This window comes from Catharus ustulatus, chromosome 1, assembly GCF_009819885.2.
Source record: "Catharus ustulatus isolate bCatUst1 chromosome 1, bCatUst1.pri.v2, whole genome shotgun sequence".
NCBI lineage: Eukaryota > Metazoa > Chordata > Aves > Passeriformes > Turdidae > Catharus > Catharus ustulatus.
In genome coordinates, this window is record NC_046221.1 from 46,061,713 (window position 1) to 46,081,616 (window position 19,904).

General features: G+C 43.0%; 1 protein-coding gene across 6 annotated transcripts in view; it reads left to right on the forward strand.

The window, feature by feature from the left end:
• The first annotated feature begins 4,222 nt into the window (after positions 1 to 4,222).
• Positions 4,223 to 19,904, forward strand: part of LOC116996886 (myosin VIIA and Rab interacting protein) — a 242,886-nt gene continuing 227,204 nt past the window's right edge. For 5 of the 6 annotated variants that reach the window (XM_033060921.1, XM_033060939.1, XM_033060950.1 and 2 more), the window contains exon 1: positions 18,993 to 19,344. The gene's annotated coding sequence lies outside the window, so the exon portion shown is untranslated. Of the gene's footprint in view, positions 4,362 to 18,992; positions 19,345 to 19,904 lie in introns of those variants that run through there. The other variant, XM_033060928.2, reaches the window with a different exon arrangement.

Here is a 19,904-nt window from a genome sequence, read left to right on the forward strand (position 1 = left end):
CTCTAAGGTGCACCCTTTTGACTAAAATTTTGGTCCGAACCTGGAAGCGTGCCTTATAATCCGGATGCGCCTTATATATGGACAAAGTTCGGAAATTTGCCAACCCGGAAGTGCAAGGTGCGAGCTGCGAGCTGAGCCGAGACCCGCGGGAGCTGCGGCCGCACGGGGGGAGCCGGGAACCACGGGAGCCGTGGCTACCGGGCGGGGGAAGCTGGGACCCAGCGCAGCTGCCAGGTGGGGAGATGCCGGGACCTGGCGCAGCTGCCGGCCAGGGGGAAGCCACGTTGCTGGCAGGCAGGGGGAAGTGGAGCAGCCACCAGCCGGGGGGAAGCAGTGCAGCTGCTGGCTGGGGGTAAGCCGTGACGCGGCGCAGCCACCGTCTGGGGGGACACTGGGACCCGTGGCAGCCGGGGGGATGCCAGGACGCTACGCAGCCATGCGGTGGGAGCGAGGAGCCGTGAACCATGCCAGCCAGCGCCAGGGGCGGGCAGGAATGCAGGGGCCTGTGGCACGGGGAGGGCGCCTGGGGCTGCATTTAAAGGCTACACCGATCTGTGAAAAATGTTCGCAAATTGAGTACCTGCCAGTAATTCGTTACTTTGCTGTGCGTGGCACAGCTCCTTGCTGCAAAAAAAACGTGCGCCTTATAGTCCAGTGCACTTTATATAATGTACAAAGTTGCGAAATTTGCCAACTCCCAGTGGTGCGCTTTATAATCCAGTGCAACCTTATAGTCATGAAATTACTGTAATTCAGAGCACTTGCCCAACAGGAATATATTTTCAGGTTTTTTGCAGATAGTTTTTAGAGTTTTAAATTATACAAAATACAAGCCTTGATCCCCCAAAAGCCAGTTCTGACTATGGTAACTCACTTTCTCTTCCAGAGGGATAGGGTGACTGTTGCAGGTAAGAGCCAAATCTGAGACAATGACAGGGATGTGTTTCATGCACTCACAGAATAGCATGGTGCATTTGAGGATGCTGCATGATCCAGAAAATCCCAGCCTAAATCTAAACCTCCGGATATGGGGCCAAACATCTTCCTTTCTCCAGACACTCCTGATCCCTAAACAGCCTGGGGCAGGGAGGGTGGGAGGAATGTGTTCTGTTTGTTGCAGCATCTCCCATTGGGCAGGCAATAAGCTCTGCCTACATTCCCTCCAGCCGTGAGTCTGCTCCGTGGGCAACCTAGGCCATATAGGATTGTCACCTATAGCAGCAGCAACACCTTGGTTTTGAAATTGGTTTCTGTGCACCCAGAGCAATCCTAGGTGATAAAGATGCTCCCTGCCCCCTCAAGACTATTCTTTTTATTTTTCCATAGAGCTTTTTTTGTATGTGTGTTCCAAAGAGTGCAAATATATCTATTTAATCTAGATGATTTAAGACTGGTAGGTTGCATTACCAAGAAAGTGCTTAGTCTCATCTCATGCATAACATCTGTATGAGGAAATTTGCCAGTGCGTCATTACAAACATTGCTCCAGGATAAATGCAGAGGTGGAGGTCTCAGAGGAGAATTTGTTTGCCTGTGTGGGGATCACTCCTCAGGGCATTTTGGCTAAAAAATTTAAGTGCTGGAAAATACTTGGCTACTTACAGGGATGGAGAGAATAGGTGAGAAGCAGATCTTGCTTTGGGATCAAAGATTTCTGGTGGAGGAACTAGAAGCTAATGTTAGTAGGGGAGAAAACCTCTGCGAACACACCCAATCAATGCCTACTCACAAAGGACATCCTCCCTTAGGAGAAACAGAGGGGAACAATGCAGTCAGCAGGATGGTCAGAGAGATACTGTACCCTGTGCTGTGGGACTAAAAATCTCCTGCTAAGAGAAAGGTCTCTGCTTAGATTGAATCTGTCACAACTGAGCAAGCAGCAGACTGGCACTCTTGGAAGAAAAATATAACCTGTGGGTGGTTAAGCTTCTCTGAAGGAGTGAAGGAAAGAACAGAAAATTTATAATGGTATTACTTGAGAGAGAGATAAAAGGGAAGTGTATTCCTGGAGCAAAAATAAACTGCATAATAGATTAAAATTGGCATTTGTTGTCAAAATTTATGGGTAAGGATGATCAGTAATATTTGAGTATTAAAATGCCTGTGAGTAACAAGAAGTTTATCAAGAAATAATGCAAAAAGCCAAATGTAGCTAGGAAAAAACATGATGCTGAAGGCATTTAAGCCAAAAGGTGTTGCTAGAAAGGGTTTCTGTTCTTAGTGCTCATGCAAACAGATAAATAACACTTGCTTCTACCAGATATTATGTTTTTTTTCCTCTTCCACATTCATTAAAGTACTGGCTTGTAATGTGCAATGCCACTATTTCTTCTGCATAGTAAATGACTCTGAGCTTTGTTCCTGGCTGTTGTTTGAAGTTTACAGAGTTTCAATGAATCTCTGCCCTATTACTACAGAATTTGGAGTTTTTTGGTTCATTTAATTTTTTTGCAGTTGGGGGTGGGGGAGGCTTTCTACTACAGTTAGTGCAAACTGATCTTGAGTATATTTGTGCATGCCCTGCAAAGATTTATAGAAATAAGAATTTTTCTGATCACTAATAATGGGAATAATTAATTTCCTGTTCTGGATGTCATCTGATGTTCTCCAGCACTCCAAGATGAGATTCCATTCTAGGAATGAACTAGGTGTTTCTTCTGGGACCATGTGATATGCAAAAGCAGAAAACATCTCTTTGCATTGAAGACGGGTCAACTCCACTGATACTCATGGGTATGAATCAGGTCTGCTGTGTGTGATACTTCACAAAAGTAAGTAAACATCTTAATCTGTTGAAAAAACTCGGATATGGGGCTGTGGTGCACAGGTAAGTGAACACCAACAGTAAATTGCTGCAGGACTATATCAAAGTCCCAGGAGGAATACTGCTGCTGGTCTCCCCAGTGCATGTGCTGGTTGGAGTATCTCAGTAAACCAGCTCTTATTTTGTAGCCTAGGATTAAGGCGCTGAAAACAAAAATTCCCTTTACAGTATACTCCACCAGTGACTGTGATGAACTACTGAGTGCAGTGTGTACTTTTAAAGTGAAATGCCTGGGTGTATTTCACATATTTAGTATGCATTAGTTGAGTATTTGATAACTGGAGGATTTTTCATTTTTCACTGATACATTTGCCCTGTAAAATAAGTATTTAACTATAATGCTATTGAATTCCTATCACAACAGTTGTCTGTCTTATTGCAGATAAAAAATTTAATTTGCCTCATACAGCCTTCTACTAACCATGATAAAAACTTATTTAAATAAAGTGGATATCATCTCCTTAGAATTGCCAATGCTGCCTTCTTGGTAGGCAGAGCTGGGTATATAATTTCTATTCAGCCACCTTTAGAGGCCATAGGAAGAACTTTCTATTAATTGCAACTGACTTGGCAAATCTGATCTTTCTAAGCAAGCCAAAACTGTGTGATAGTCCTCCACTAAAGCTGCTGCTGAGGAAAATTGCAGACAAAACATATAAACTGTGTATGTGTTAATTGTGTATGTGATTGGTTAAAAGTGTTTGGTATATTGTGCACAGCTCCTACTATTTTACAGAGGAAGACAAAACCACAAGACTTGTGTGTTTATACAGGAAGCTTAGAGAGATGACTTGAAAGGGGAAAAGCCCAGCCAAATACTAACAAATCCCTCTGTGTTTCAGTTCTTAATCTGTCATACATACATCAAAACGATTTGCAGTGACTGATGTGTTAATTTTTCTACTGCAAATATGTCAGGAAACTGTGTAAGTGACAAAGGCAAAAGGTATTTTTTGGGGGGGGTTTTTTTGTGGTGTTGGATTAGCTGATTAGATAATGATTTCAAGCCATGAAATACTTGTATTTTGACAGTTACCTAGCAGTGTGTCTTGCTATCGTACTTAAACACATACAGTAAATCGTGTGGTGACATTACCAGCACTCACAGTGTCTACAGAAGCTGAATGGGGGGGAAGGACACTCTTAGTCCATCTTTTTGTACCCTTTGCAGCACTATTTTTAAGCTATTTTTAAAACCTCACAGAGGGCTTTGCCCCTGTCCTCTTCAAAGGACATACATGTCAGCATTGCTTGTCACTTTTATTTTCCTCTGACTAGAGTAACTTGTAGAGGGAATTCAAGAAGTAAGCAGACAGCTGACATGACATAAGCACTGTCAGGCAGTGATGGCAAACAGCTTTAAGCCATGCTTGGAAATGGGACTGGTTTTATTTCCTCCTCCCACAATTTTTTATTTTTTTTTTTTGACTTTGCAATTCTGCTCAGCATTTTATTAGGGAAATTTCCAAAATCAAGATGTCCTGGAGAAAGCTAAGAGAAGAAAAGCAGAAGCACACTGAAACAGCTGGAAAGATGAGGTAGGGTCTAGCCCAGTGAAATATGAAAGGTCTGGCTCACAAAAGGTGGCTTTAGGACAGCAAAGGCTGCTCTGCTGCCTGAGTGCATGGTGAGGGATAACAGAGTTAATCCACTGTTTGATGCCTGTGCAGATGCCATTGAACCCCATGGTGGAATAGGCGTAACACCCAAATGAACTTCCAGGTTGAGATGTGCAGTGCAAATTCGGGGTGAGCTACTGAATGATGGCCACAAGTTAATTGGGGGAGAGGACGTGGGTCCTTCTCAGCCATCAAAGTCATAGAAAGTATTAAACTGGTGGGGTTAAATGTTTATAATTGTATGGAGAGAAATGAGCAATTGGCAGCCAAGCAGGAAGCTCTGGACACAGTTTATTGTGCACCAGGGATGTTTCTCTGGACCTCTTAGAGCCATGCACACAATTCCTGCTCCCCTGGTTTAGCAGCATGTATCTCCTCACTCTCACAAACATCCTGAGCATGTCCCTCCCTGGCTGCAAAGCATCCCTTCCCTGGGCTCAGCCAGCTCCAGTGGCATTTCCTTCCTCTTCTCACAGCTGGCTCCTGATCAGATCCCCTGTGTGTATATGCAGCCAAGACAGGGGGTCTTTTTGCTCATAATCACTGTGCAGATGGTGCCCAGTTGCTCTGTTTAAGCACTGTGGGGAATACATGGCCACAGCCACCAGTTTTACCACAGCCGGTGCTGAGAAATCAAAGCCTTGTCTTGCCTGTTTGAGCAGGTAAAGAAGAATTTTGCACCCCCTGCAATCCTCAACTCTCTTACCCTGTCTCATGGCAAAGCCACATCTGCTCCTTGCAGACCATTTCCTCTTCTGAGAAACTGCTTCATTTGGGAGGATCTAGGAGGCAGCAGTCCTTGCTCCTCCTGCTTTCTTGCCCATTCATTTCACCCTAGCATGCAGAGATGGACAATGTGACATCAAATGCATTCAAGGAAATGGGAAGCTGTATGCCTCCTGAACACTTTATTAGAACATCCAACTGCCTTCACCAAACTAAGAAGTAAGAAAAAACACATAAGTTTCTAATGCTTTTAAGAGAAACTCTGAATTTAACTCAACCCACCCAGCCTGGTTACATTTCACCATACAGCTGGGAGGTGTGGTTCTGCTGGGCTGAGGCCAGGGGGGTGTGGTGTCTACACCCCCAGTATTAATTAATCATCATTAATGCAATAATGGAACCTTCAATTTAGGCATGCAAAGCCTGGGCTATAAAATCCCTCAGCTCTTTAGTGCAGCCCAACTGGTGCTTGCTTCCTTTGCTCTTTTGGAGGAAGGCCGCACACCCTGGTCTGGCTGCAGAGGGCTGAGCTCCAAGTAGCGGGCTTAGCAGGTTATGATAGTTCTGAGTAGCTTCCCCTGAGTGGGAGCAGCCTAAGATAGCTGGGGAGGACAGATGGGGCTGAGTGGCTGGAGGGCTCTGGGTTATGCAGGCATACGTATCCTGGTGTAGGCTGGCCTGTCTCACACCTTCCTCAGGATCAATGGTGCAAGACAAGAATCTAACTTAGAGACAGGCATCATCCATACCTTTGCTTCCTCTTGTCTTTGTAGAGACTGGAAAGATCCACAGATGAGAATGTATGCAATATTGTTATTAAGATGTGTTCTATAACTATCTAGTTCTGTTGTTTATGGGTTGCTTCCAGAGTATTTCTTTCCTTTCCTTGGCCACATGGATTTAACATTAACTCCTTTATTTTTTCATGCCTTGCATCTCCTGGCTACCTTTCCAAATTGTGATTAGATTTAAACACATGCTTAGACATCCTTGACACCTTGAGCAAGGCTTTTCTCTTCTATCTTAACACTCTTTTCTCCTCTGACAGCAAGGTTATATACTTTTTCATACTGTTGAGTATATGATCCTCTGAACTCCTCAGCAAACATTCCTTATTGCCATCAAGACTAATGGTGCTTACAAGCTGAGTTTTTTACATTTAATTTTAGTAATCTTCCTCTATTCCTCCACTAAAAGCTGCAAGCTGCCAGGCTGTGATGGGCAGTGGGGGAAAAATGCCCTTAATTTTATAGGCTGGCCCTGAAAAACTGGGTTTGCTGAGGCTGTTCCATAAAAGCAAAACAACCTTCAGTGCAGAAATTAATCTGGGCTCACCATGCAAACAGCTGTATGATGAACCTCAACTTGGAAACTTCCCCTGTGTCTCTTCTCCCTCTGGTCCAAATGATTCTGCAAATCCAGTGGATTCCTGCTCCAGAAATGAAAACCTGGGCATTCTGGTGCTGTAACGTGGCTACTTGCTGGGATGCAGCAGGTCTATTCTGGCCTTGGGAGAGCTCAGCCTTGAAGGAGATCAGGCTTTCTTCCTGTGGCTGAAGGAGCCCAGTAACACAAGCCTTCATCAGTGGCAAACAGTGAGGTAAAAGCTTGTGAATGAGTCATGCTGAAAATCAATATTTCCTCTGCAGTTTAAATCATAAGGAAGATGGATGTCCAGGGTATGTTGATCTGAGCATAATCCATGCTGACCCACACCCTGCGTTCCATGGGAATACATGGTGGCCTAATCCTGAGAGTATCCAAGTGGACTTCAGTGTTGGCACATTCACCTCTGTGCTGGCACTGTAGGTTAAAAGACACCTCTCAGGCCCAAAGATAAACCAGGGACAGTGCCATGGGTCCTTTGGAAGGAGAACATGTGGTAGATTAAATCAAGGCTATATTAAGGAAAACAGAGAACTTGAATGTGCCAGAAGTGTGATCAGGCTGTTATTCATTCTCTCTTTAAGCTGACTGAAGTTCAGGTTGCTGAATTAAAAAAACCAATTTTTTGAAGGCATTTTTTGGCCAGACACATTCCTTGAGCTAGGTCTCTCTGTGACTGCCCAAGGAGAGAAGAGCATGATGGAGGGGGAACAGAATGGCAATGTCATTTGAGCATAGCCTCTGCAGACTGACTTCTCTTGAGTGAGCAATACCCAGCCTCAGAGAATTTTGGCTATTCTTACCACTACAATGTTTAAAATGGCAATTGTCTCACCTTTTCCCATTCATGTGTTCCATTTTGCTCAACGAAGAGAAAACTTCAAACAGCAATTAGCTCTCATCAGTTGAATGAGGTTCAAGGTGATGTATAAATCATGGATTTGTGATTTATTCTCATGCTATCACATGACTATTCAAGCTCAAATCCCTACAGAGAGGAGGTATTTTAAGAAGAAATAGCATAAAAATGGCCAGACCATTGAAGATGTTGTCCTTGTCCATGGACTACAGGGGCACGTGATTCATGAGAACCGCAGAGGAAGAACTCCAGGGGCATCATGCTTTCTTTCCTGTAGTGCAAACACAAAGGTCAGATTTTAATACAAAAGGTCTTGACATTTCCCATAGGAAAGTTTCTTTTTCAGACCAATAGAGGGAGAAATCAGGCCAAAGACATGAATTAGTTTATTTCATGAAGATTTATGGAGGGGGAAAAAATCTAATTTATCTCTATAGTTATAGTACAAGAACAGTTGTCTGGGTTCTTTGCTGGTGTCCTTTATTATTTCATTCAATAAAAAGCTAATGAATAGTAAGTACATGTTATATTTTCCTGACTGGGAAAAAAAATTGACAATTTAATTTGAGAAGTAAAGTTTTAGTAGTCAGTAGCTCAAAAATTCACTGGAATATTTCGCAAGGTAGAAAGAAACTATTTGCACATACGAAATGCTGCAACTCAAAAAAGTTAATCTTCTGAAAAGTGTATAAGGTGTAAGGTCCCAGAAGACCATTGAAGAATCTTTGAAATAATAAAACACAATAATAAGCAAAATAGTAAATGAAGTCACATACAGATTTGTAAAGTGATTGAAGTTGTCACTCTCATCCATGATAGATTTGGTGCAGCATAGGCAGAGAGGGGTAGAATAACTTGCATATTCAGACCCTACAAAATAAGGAACAGGATTTAGGAGAAAAGCCACCAAAGTAATCACACCCAGAGAGTAATGAGGTTGTCTGAGACTTATCTTGCTGGTGCCACTGTTTCAAATGTGGTTGCTCTGATACAGATTGAGATATCACTCTCCTCACACAGTCTACTCTAATTTCCTTGTAGAAACAGATGTGACTGTCATTTCCAATGTTGAGTGTATTCTTTCCTTCCCTTGGTGTCTATAATATGTGCTGCAAAGTGTTTGAATCTGATTGCATTTACTTTAAAATGGAAATCATATCAAACATTAAAAAAAATTTGAAACAAGCAGCATGATTTTATAGCAGAATGCAGGTGACTGTGTGGTTCTCTCAAGATTGGCTCCACAGGTAAGCAATACCTTTGGGAAGCTTTATACCCTGCCAAGGCTATAGTAAGGGAGCTTCAGAGGAAAAATCACCTTTGATTTCTACCCCAGAGCCTCAGAGGACTTTTTATATCCTACCCCAAGTCATTACAGACCTGGAAGAAAAGAATGAGGTGTTGTGCCACATGGTAATACCAGGGCTACACCGGGCTTCAGAGCTGCATTGCAGCATCCTGATGTTGTTGGAATTTCTATAGCAAGGCCAGAATATTGTTCACTGCTTTGGGATGGGGCTTCTTAATCAAAAGGAGATCCTGTGATTCTGGAGTGGAATGCCAGGGATTAATCAGACTTTAGTCCAAAACAATGGTATGACCACTCCAAAAATGATGTGTGACTCCTGTAAATTGAGAATTTGTAACAACTGAGAGCTCTTGGAAATATTTTTAGGGATTTTTTGCTTCCTGTTCATTTTTATAATTTTGTCTTTCCTGAGTTCAGCTTTTGATTGATGAACTGATCTCAACCAGAACCTTGGTTGTTTCACTGTTGCTTTTTTCTTGTATTGCTGAAACCAACCTCTCACATAACTTTTACTTGAAATAAATGTAAGCAGTCCCATATATGAGTAGTAGACCTTCAATGTAAGATAGAAGTTATAACATGGTCACACAAGGGAAGTTGGAAAGGTGTGAGTTTATTTTCTGCCTACAGGAATCACTGACTGTAGTCTCTCATTACTTATTACAGTAGCATCTCTCATAACACATCAGGCACAGTGTAAGCAGAGATGGGGAAATTGGAGATTATGTGATTTTTATCTCTTCACCTAGTAACACTTTCAAGAGACACTGAAGGAGTTTGGAAAGATCACTCGTGTGTGTATCAATACATGAGAACTGTCTTGGTTAAGATGCCATACTAGCTACAACCTACTGGGAAAAGATTTAAAAAGTTTTAGCAGATTTCCTGAAATCTACAGACCTTTCTTTATCAGAATGACGGGATCTCTGCTCTAAAGTTAGTTAATGCTCCAGTGAAGATTAGGAGAATGGATTCCCCCATTAACAACTGAACACAGTCCACCAATGTACTTGCTTTGTCATTTATACCTTCTCTTTTCTCTTTCCCTGAGTTCCTGAGATTTGAGGTATCAGCTTCCATGAGTGTGTGTATTTGGCTCCCTATAATTTTCTCAATAAGTAGGAATGAATACTGAGATCCTAGACCTTAACACCAAAGCTGGTGCTGATGTCCTGCTCCTGAACTGCACTTGGTCAACAGAGTGAAGGAATTTTATTATTCATGTAGCTGGTAAAACCCTATGTATTTCTGTCTTCTTGTCCTCCCCATTTTCTATTCAGAGAACCTCACCTCACAGATAAAGCTGTGTTTGGGGCCTATAGGGACCCTGAATTTTCTCTGTCTACCCCTTTGCATTACTCTTCACTTCTCCACTGGCAAAATATCCCTTACCATGAAGTAAAGAACCTTGACAATGCCTTTGAAAATATAGTAATTTTAAATTCTTTGGTACTTCATATGGAGATGTTTTAAAATGTTTATGCATGTAGTAGAGGTAAGATTAAGTTGCAAGAAAGGGCAATATAGCTGCAAGTGAAACAAATGAACCTCAGATATAAAAGCTATAGTCTTACAGCAACACTGGCTTGACAATTTATTTGCTATTCTGTTTGAGGGTTTGGTTTGGGGTTTATTTTCAAAGAGCTATAGCTTGTGGTAGAGCTATTTGCATCAAGTGCATCAACAGGGTATTAAAAGTGTAACTGAAACTATTCCTGTTAATACCATTTAATATAGACCATCAAATAGTTTAGAAGTAATGAAGTCATATAGTGTTCATGGTGTATGCTGGGCCACTAATAATAGTTGCTGTGGAAACCTTATTGTCTCTTCTACCACAGCAGTACATAATTGTAACAGGTTTGTTTTTTCAAGGATTACATTCCAGACAATTTCAGAGAAAAAAAAAATTACCTTCACTAAAAGTAGTTTCATTTAAAGGAGAGCAAACGTCTCACTTTTCTGTCACAGGTGTGCTAACAGGGGTGAGGCTGCATTTCAGATGCCACCTCAGGACCACTCCAGCTTTGCTGTTCAGACAAGAGGTGATAAAGCTACAGAACCAGGAGTACTTGAAATAAAATGGGCTGAAATCTCAAGTAAGAGGTATGGGCCATCTGCTCTTCCAGAAATCAAGCCATCAAGCAGTGATGGTTCTAACAGCTTAATTGCCCATTGCTGGAGGCCTGTTCTGACTGGGTTTGCATACAGGGAGGATTCAAACAATGCCAACTTCTTACTGGGAACGTGGTAGCACATGTGCAGCACACTGGTACCAACCAGCACATGGAAAACTCACCTGCCCAGGTGCGGTGTTGTTGTCCATGTTCTTACTAGGTGTATTTATATAAGAACATTGGTCTGGAACTTTATATTTACAGTCTGGGACTAATGCTTGCCCACCTCGGCAGCCATCCTGTTACCCTTCCAAAGTCCTGCTGTGAGGGCCACAGGCATCTTTCCTGACACAGTGATGCTTGTTAGCAAAGAGCCAGTGCATCAGAATAATTTCTCATAAGAACAACCACAATAAAACAACTGAGGGGTTTCAAAGTGAATGTCAAAGAGTTTTTTTAATCAAATAGGTTGTTGGGTTAAGATTTGGCTGCAAAGATTTCTGTTCCTGGTATCACAGATGGCCTGGGCTGAATAAGACTAACTATTCTCTGTGCTAGATCCTATGTCAGTAAAAACTTATCTATAATTGTTTTAATGACTTTGTTAATGATTCACAGATATCTTACATGTGCTATTTACTTATCTGTCTTCATTACCCCATGGCCTAAAGTGAAGATGCCACCAAGGAGAACAACAATAATTGGCTCCCATAGGAAAATTAGTTTGAGCTCTGCAATTAGAGCAGAGCCCTATATATACTTAATATCCCCTTATATACTTAATTAAGAGATGTGGGTATTCTAGGTTTTAAAATTCGAGTGACTGTATTTTTATACATTCACCAGGAACTTGCATAAGGAAATGAAGCTCAGTGAATAAATATTTGTCTGGAGTGACACACCCTATTATTGATCTGAGAGCTGAGAGTTTGAGAGCTGAGCAGGGAAAAAGAACATATGTCATCTGGACCTGGGTCTGCTGGAGGGCTGGTGTATGTCAGTTTGCACACCGGAAAGGTGGTTCTCATAGGAATTGTAAAAATGAGAAATTCCTGAAATCTAGCTGTTGTTAATTGGGGCAGAGTGGAAGGATTTAAGAAATAAGTCTTGCAGGGCTGATGCTGGTCTAGCAGAAGAGGAGTGCATCTGTTCAGTGCCTGCAGCCCTCTGCAAGGACAATGCAAGGTGAAGTGACATGGTCCTGTCAGATACAATACCTTTAAAACAAGATGGAAAAGTAAAACGGCTGATCTGAGGTCCCAAGGCAGATATATAAAAAAGAAACTTGTGTGTATTTGGTACAATCCCATGAGGATTTGATTTGAATAAAACCACACAGTCATTTCTGCAGCTTGTGACAGATATAATCCTGCTCTAGTATATCCCATGCTCTTTTGGGGATAAATTAAATGAGAAGAATTTTACTTTGTGTGTGAGAAAACACCAAGTAACAAACTCATTATAGAAAATCCAGAGAGAGGAATTAAACCATTTATGAGATAAGCTCTTTGAAACAAGTACAATGTATTTTCTATGCACTTGTACAGAACAAGCTCAAAGGGTACTGAGCATAATCAAGGCATGTGAGAGGTTGTGCAAGAATATGTCAACCAGTAACATGGTTAGATGTGCCAGCATCTGACACATCTACTTTCACAATACTTTGACTCAGTCCTTTTCTGGAATGAGGTGCTAGTAGGCAACTTTCTTTTAATTGCTTCAACTGTTGCTGCTATGCATTTGTCACTAAGCTTTGGGTTTGAGGAACTACCTTTCTGAAAGATTAATTGTGGAAATTGCTTTTGCTTGGTAATTTTTATTTTAATGTCCATCTCTGCTAGATGTATCATGGAGAAAAGATTCTCAGAATATCTGTTACTACTGCTCCTGAGTAAACCTTACCAGTCAGTGTATCTAACTAACATGACTCAGGAACATTAATAAACCAGCCTGTATCTTCAGCAAAGAGCTCGTCTCACTGTCACCAGGCATTTTTGCATATCACAATATCCATCTTTCCTCAGCCATGTGCTACTGATCCTGAACAGATTAATATCACAGGAGAAAGGACTTCAATGTAAGATGGCTGCATAAAAGTTTTGTAAATGTGGATGAAATTGTACCTATTTGCATCCAATGATCTAATGGGAAGGAGAAAAAAGTGAGAAAACTTTTCTTCTTTGAAAAGGTGAATTTTCTCTTTGACATAGAAATGGTTAAAATCCTGTATCCCCAAATAATTGTTTGGAAATTCTGCTGATCTGGTCCTGTTGACCTCATTTCTATGCGGAAATTACTGTCAGGATTAGGATTTCTTAAAAAAAAAAATCTGAAAACTATTTTATTCAGGATGTACTAAAATATAAGAAGTTAATATAAAGTATTTCAATTTTGACTAATCTTGCTTAAAGGAATTCACTGGTTTTGTACTGCCTAAGATTTTTAAGGCTGTGCACATGAGGATTTGTTACATTATTGCTGTAGTTTTACTTGTAAAATATAAGCACAGAATTATATAATGTATACTCTATGCATATGAGGATAGTTTTTCTATATAGAGTTATTATAAGAGACAGAAAAGCATTTAAAACTATCACCTTCATTTATCAGCTTTAGCCAAAGACAGTTGGGTTGATGACAACTTAGATTTTAATAATTTTGAGTAATAAAAACCATCAATTTATTTGACTAAGGAAAGAATTAAATAGGTCTTTTAATGAAAAACAACCTTCAGAGTGTATTCTTGTAGTCTGGCTCTAGGTATCAGAGGTGTTAAGTAAAATAAAAAATTCCTGATGGTGCTAGAGAATTGAAGCAATGAACTCAAAAAAGAGGTGCAGGAATAATAGTTTTAGATGGGTTTGTTTTAAACCCAAAATTTCAAAGTTGTCTATTGATTCTGGTACAAAGAAATCAAATGAAGCTGAAAGAAAATACAACTAAACACAAGAGATCAAAAGCTAAACCAACACTCTCTCCTGTTTGTTCAGTGCTTGAATCTGTGAAGTCAAATCTGCCTTAATATGCCTATTTAGTTGGAGACTTGCATGGATTTTCTTATTCTTTCCCTGGGCACCACAGAACTTTTTCTCATTTTTTTAATTTGTGAAGAAGAGAGTGGAGATGAGCCATACTAAAGATTCTACCACATCCTCAGTGCCACTTTGCCCAGGACATGCAGCTCTAAAGAAAAGCATCCGTGGACCACACCCCTCCTGCTGCTCGCTTGTCCTCAGATTGATGGCTAAGAAGGAGTTATTGCATGAAAGGTGGGGCTAAGTGGAGAAAAAGACTGATATAAAAAATAAAGAAACAAAAAAAAAACCACCTCCTGAGGATGAAGGACACTTGTTTCATGTGTTTCAGTCACTGCCAAAAAATTAAGTCCATTCTTCAGGGAAATCGTAGAAGTCACCAAACCTTTTTAAGAATTTTCTTTTTACTTGCAGAAACGTAGAAGCTTAATCTTGTCCTCTCCTATACCCATTTGGTAGCAGTCATGAGGGAAGAGCACTGAAAGAGTTTTCATTTCTTTGCATGCAGCTTCTTCCACAGACACCTTGAAGCTTGCATATATGCACCCTGAAAAATGAGGAAATTTACACTAACAACAATACAACAGCATCATGTTCTCTTCTGCAACTTATTCCCATTCCAATTATTCCCATTCTTTCCAATAATAATGGAAAAAAATATGTATAATATGTTTTTTTTGCTACCATCTCTCTTACTAACTCATATTCCTGTTGCTGCCTTTTCATTGACCACAAAATCACAACAAAACAAAAAATCCCCTCCTTTCTGTCACTCCAAGGATAATAAATTGTTTTTCTGCATTAGTTACAGTTTGTCTGTAACTGTTTTCATCCCAGTTGTGAGAATTTGGTAAATTTGTGTCTTTTGAAAGTGTTAGCTCACCTAAGTTCTGCTGCTGCTAGGTAAATACCAAAACTTCCTCAAGCTGTCTCCTTTGCCTAGTGTACGTATATAACCCTAATCCTGTCTTCTCTCAGCTTTCCTTCTCTTTTCATGCTTAGCATTTATCAGAGTTCCTCCACAAACTGTGAAGCTTGTGGGGCAAGGAGCATGGCTGCTGAAATCTCCTAAGGAAAGTCATGGCAAAGTGTAATATCAAATGTTATGCCTTACATATTAAGTGCTGTTAAAAATGTGTCCATTCTTTAAAGTTCTTTCTCTTCTTACTCATTTTCTTATGGCCATGAATAACTGAACTATTTTGACTTATCACAATACTCCATGTCTTGTGTAGACACCTTGGAAAATGATTTATGTTTATGAAGTTCTTTAAGACCCTAAGATAAAAGGTTACAATGACTTCCAAGTTATTACCATCAAATTATTGTTAACTACACTTTGTGAAAATACTCCGAGGTCTTAAGAGATCAGTTGAAAGCAAGACAAACTTAATTACAGTAATTTCACGATTACAAGCCGCACCATTTTGACCAAAATTTAGCTCACAACCCGGAAGTGCGGTGTACACTCCGGAGCGGCTAATATATTAACAAATTTAGGAAATTTCCAAACCCAGAAGTGAGAGCCTGCAAGCGTGGCGGCGCTGCTTGCCCCTGACAAGTGCAGCGGCGTTGCCCAGTGCCGATAAGCGTGGCAGCAGTGGAGGCCGGGCACGCCGCTCTCCCACTTCCTGGCAGCTGTGGTGGGCGGGGCCGGGGCCGCTCCCTGGCGGCTGCCCCGAGTAGGGCTGAGCCTGTAAACCCCGCCATCCTGCGATTCTGTTACTATTTGGCAACTTTGTTGCACGCGGGTCCTCGCTGCAAAAGACAGAGCGGCTTATAATTGGGTGCGGCTTATGTATGGACAAAGAACAAAATGTTTGCCAACACCCAGAGATGCGGCTTATAGTCAGTGCAGCTTGTAATTGTGAAATTACTGTACTTATCACTGTCTTCGTTTGCTGCCCTGAGATACCAGTAGGCTGGAATAAATCCCTAATTGGCCCCTGTGGCTAACACAGCAGCTGGTGGCTTTTCAGCAGGTACTGCCCACATTTGCATCTCCAATTTCCTTCATAAAATCCCTACTTTTATCAAGAAGGTTGGGACACTGAGAAAGCAAACTTCACAAAGACCTCCTGGAGTGGTCTGTGATTGTCAATCAATAATCCAGCATGATTGTGCACATTGGTTAACATCATATTTCTCATTCCCTTGTGTATCCTCTGAGGGAATACCAAACCAGCAAAAATCTTATTTTCCCAACAACCAGTTTATTTGAAGGTTTTGCAACAGTTGTATGCTGTGCAAAAAGATGGCCAAAATTCCTGATCATATCAGCTGTGCTCCAAAAATCTTCCTATGGCTAGCAGCCCCATTCCCTGGATGCTGAGGGTAGAGGGAAGTTCTTTGTTGAGTGGGACCTCCTACCCAGAGCTGCTGCTGTCAGGCTAAGGCAGGGTCCCACAGGTCCTGGCAGCAGCCTGCACTGATCTCATTACACCAGTGCAGCCAGCTGGTTACACATGCTTGGGGACAGCCTGAAGAGTCACCTGTTGGCCACTGCAGCATTGTAGCCACAAGTTATGGCATCACTGGATTTAGTGCTGAGCATTCCAAGCAATACCAGCCTGCTTATTTCAGTCTGCATTTGGATCACTTTTTTTCTTTATGGAGAAAGGCTGTATTGTGACAAGAGAAACTTACCACCAAGAAAACACATTATTTTCTTGTCCTGCACCCCCTTATTACCAGATCTGCCTCCCATTTTTTTACAAGATTTTTACTATGCTGCTGCCTAATCAGCACCAAATACCAACATGGTTACTGTTACTACAGATGCCTTCCCTGGGTCTGACTTCTTTTTTGTTTCTCTGCACACTGAGATTATTATCACTGAAAGATAGCATGGTCTGTAGTTTATCCTAACTGTTGTGAATATATGGAGAATTGGGAATTTCAGAGCTGTAGGATGTGACACAAGCATGCAGGGCAGTTTTCTTTCCCTGGTGACCGCTCACTCCTGCCAGTATCCCTTGCACCTCTTAGTGCCCTGCTCCGCTCTGCAACTGTCAGACACTGGATGGGAAGGTGCTTGGGTGTGTGCAGCTCTTGGGGTAAAAATTCCCATGCCACCAATTAGGGACTTGTCTTTGGCTGGATAGTTTCTCTTCCTTAGGCTTCTGTTTATTTCACTTGCTTATTTATATACTTATTTTAATTAGTCAATGGCTGTGTCTCATGTGATTCCAGGGAAAGTGTGGCATGTCTCCATTTATCCCTTATGATTTGGCCTATAGGGGTGAAAAAGAGATTTTATGCAGGTTTGGGGTTTTTTTTAATTTGTTGTCTTTTTTTATTACTATGAATGGTATCCATCAAAAATACTTTCTACAGATGCAAAGAGAAGTTGATTTCTCTCCAAGTGAGACACCAAAACCTGTAGATGAGGACAAATAGAGCATCCAACAAGTAGGGTGGGGATACAGTCAAACAGAGAAGTCCAGCACAGTATCCACAAGGTGATTACAGGATTTCTTCACTTTTGGATTGTTCCCTTTCCCCTCTTTTAGTGGCACTCTGTCAGTTGTAGTGGCTGGCTTAGCTGTGCCACAAACTAATACATTCCCTATGGAGTACTGTTGCAGTAAAAACACATAAATGTAAACATGTAAAAATATACTGATTTACATGTAAACATGTAAAAACATATTGATTATTGTACTGATGTGGAATGAAAGAGCCTCGAGTCCAACACTTTATCCCCAGTGGAGAAGAATGTGAAATATTACCTTGAAAGGAAAAAACTCTCTGTGTACCTAATTGCGGAATGTTGAGGCAAGGGCAAGACATTACTCTTGGACTCAATGTTAGCTTAGTAGCTTGAGTGTGAGAGGTAGGATCTCAAAGAGTTTTATCTCTTTGACCTCATGGTTGTATAATCATAAGCATTATAGAATTATTGATATTGGTGACTGACTTTAAAACATTATTCTTCCAGTGTTTCAGCTGGAAGACTGGAGTGGGGTTTCTATTCAGATGGTTTTTCAATTATTAAAAGTTCTCAAGTGTGATTTTGATTACTCTTGTAATACAGGCAATGTATGGCCTGTTGTTTAAGTCAATCCCTGATTTGTTGTCATGTCATGTTGCTCTTGAAAAAATGCTACTGCTGAAAATGACTGCTTCTTTTTCTTGTTTTTATTTAAAGGAATAAGAAGTTGCTTCTGTTTGGGAAACACAGACATGCATTTACCTATAGATGCATTCTGAAATTCAAAATGATGTTTGATGCAGAGTAGTTCCTAAAGTTGTTTGTTTTTGTTTGTTTGTTTTTTGCACACACATTTAAAATGAATGTGATGTTTGCCTCACAGAGTGGCACCCATTTTACTAACACAGGCAAGTCTAGGTTAGGATAGAGGTAAACATTTGCTAAACCAGTTTATGTGTAATACCGTGAAATCTGTGTAAACAAAAATACTCTCCCAGATAATATTTTCTTTGAAAACCTGCCAAAATTTATTGAATTCATCTGTCTTGACAAAGCACTTCAGCTGGGATCAAATAAATCCATACCTTGCAGTGAATAGCTGCAGCTATTTAAAAATTAAGTTAAGCAAGCATGGGGGGAAAATAAAAGGGGAGAAAAAAATAATACCAAGGGAAAAGTAATTAGTAATTACAATACAATCTGGAGTGATTCAGGACATTAAAAAGCGCTTCCACGTTACAGCGGTGACTCACAGATGAGCTGAATGACTGACCAGGCCGCACCTTCCTTATGACTGCCCGGTGCGCCGCATCCATATGGATGGAATTCTCGCCCGTTCCCAACAACCAGCCTCTTTTTTCCTTTGCTAGACACCCGCCACGGGCGGCCCGCAGCACGGCAGGGCCCAGACAGGCACTGCCCGGCAGCACCTGTGCCTCTCCCTGCCTCGCCTGGCCAGCTGGGGCTGAGGTGGCGGACGGGCCGCAGGTCACCCCGCCGGCCAGCGGGTATGACAGCGGCGGGCGGCCCCGGGGCACACGCCGGGAGCCCGCATCTCGCCTGTCGGGGGCGCAGCTTTGGGGATGGATGCGGGGGGAGCGCGGAGGTGCGCACCGCCCCCGCCCGGCCCCTTCCCGGCGATTGGCGGCAGCGCCCGGGCAGGTGCCGGTGCGCGGCGGGAGCTGCCGCCGCCGGCAGCGCGGCAGCACTCGGTGGCACGTCCGGCGAGGCGGGGAGGGCTGAAGGCGGCGGCGACGACAGCGACAGCAGCTGCAGCGGCGGCAGAACCAGCAGCAGCAGGAGGAGGAGACAGCGGCTCTCGCCTTGCGCCGGCCGGTGCGGAGCGGAGCGGGACCGGGGCACCTGTGCCCGGCGGCTCCGCGCAGGTGGTGGCCGGGGGCCGGCGCGGGGCGGCCGCAGACCCCGCTGTGCATGAGCGACGGGGCGCAGCCGCCGGCGGAGGCTCTGCCCGTGCCCCAGCCCGAGGCACTTCCCGCCCGCCTGCCATTGTGGTGCAGCCCTCGCACTTGGCCGGGGGTGAGTACGGCCGGCTCCGGCTGGGCTGGGCTGGGGTCCCCCTGCCGCGGCAGCGCGGGGCCGGCCGGCGCCGTGGGGCGGCCTGCGGCGGGGCCGAGATGCGGGGCCGCAGCGCCCGTCGGGGCCGGCCGGGCTCGTGCCAGGGGCCCCGCGGCGCTGGGGAGGGCTCGGGCGGGGCCGGGTGTCGAGGCGCGCTGGTGGCCGAGGGGCCGCCGCCCTCCGCCGCGTTCGGGGCGAGGCGGACCGCTCCTCCGCGGCAGCGCGGCATTAGGCTGCGCTTTAATTAGCGGACAGATGTCTGAGCAGCTTCGTGGTGTTCTGCTGACCGCGTGGTTGTTGGAGCGCTGTCACTGCAGTGCATCATCATAATCGTTATCACTGGAGTGTTTAACTCTTGATTAACTTCCCCGGGAGCCCGAGGAGGGTTTCAGCGTGGCGCTGCCGCTGTCCCCGTTTCATGGGAGCATCCCGCCACGCTACGCTTGTAATTTATGCCTCAGACAGAAGCAATGTGCATTTTGCTAGTATCAAGGTCAGTTTATCGTAACTGCTGAGGAAAA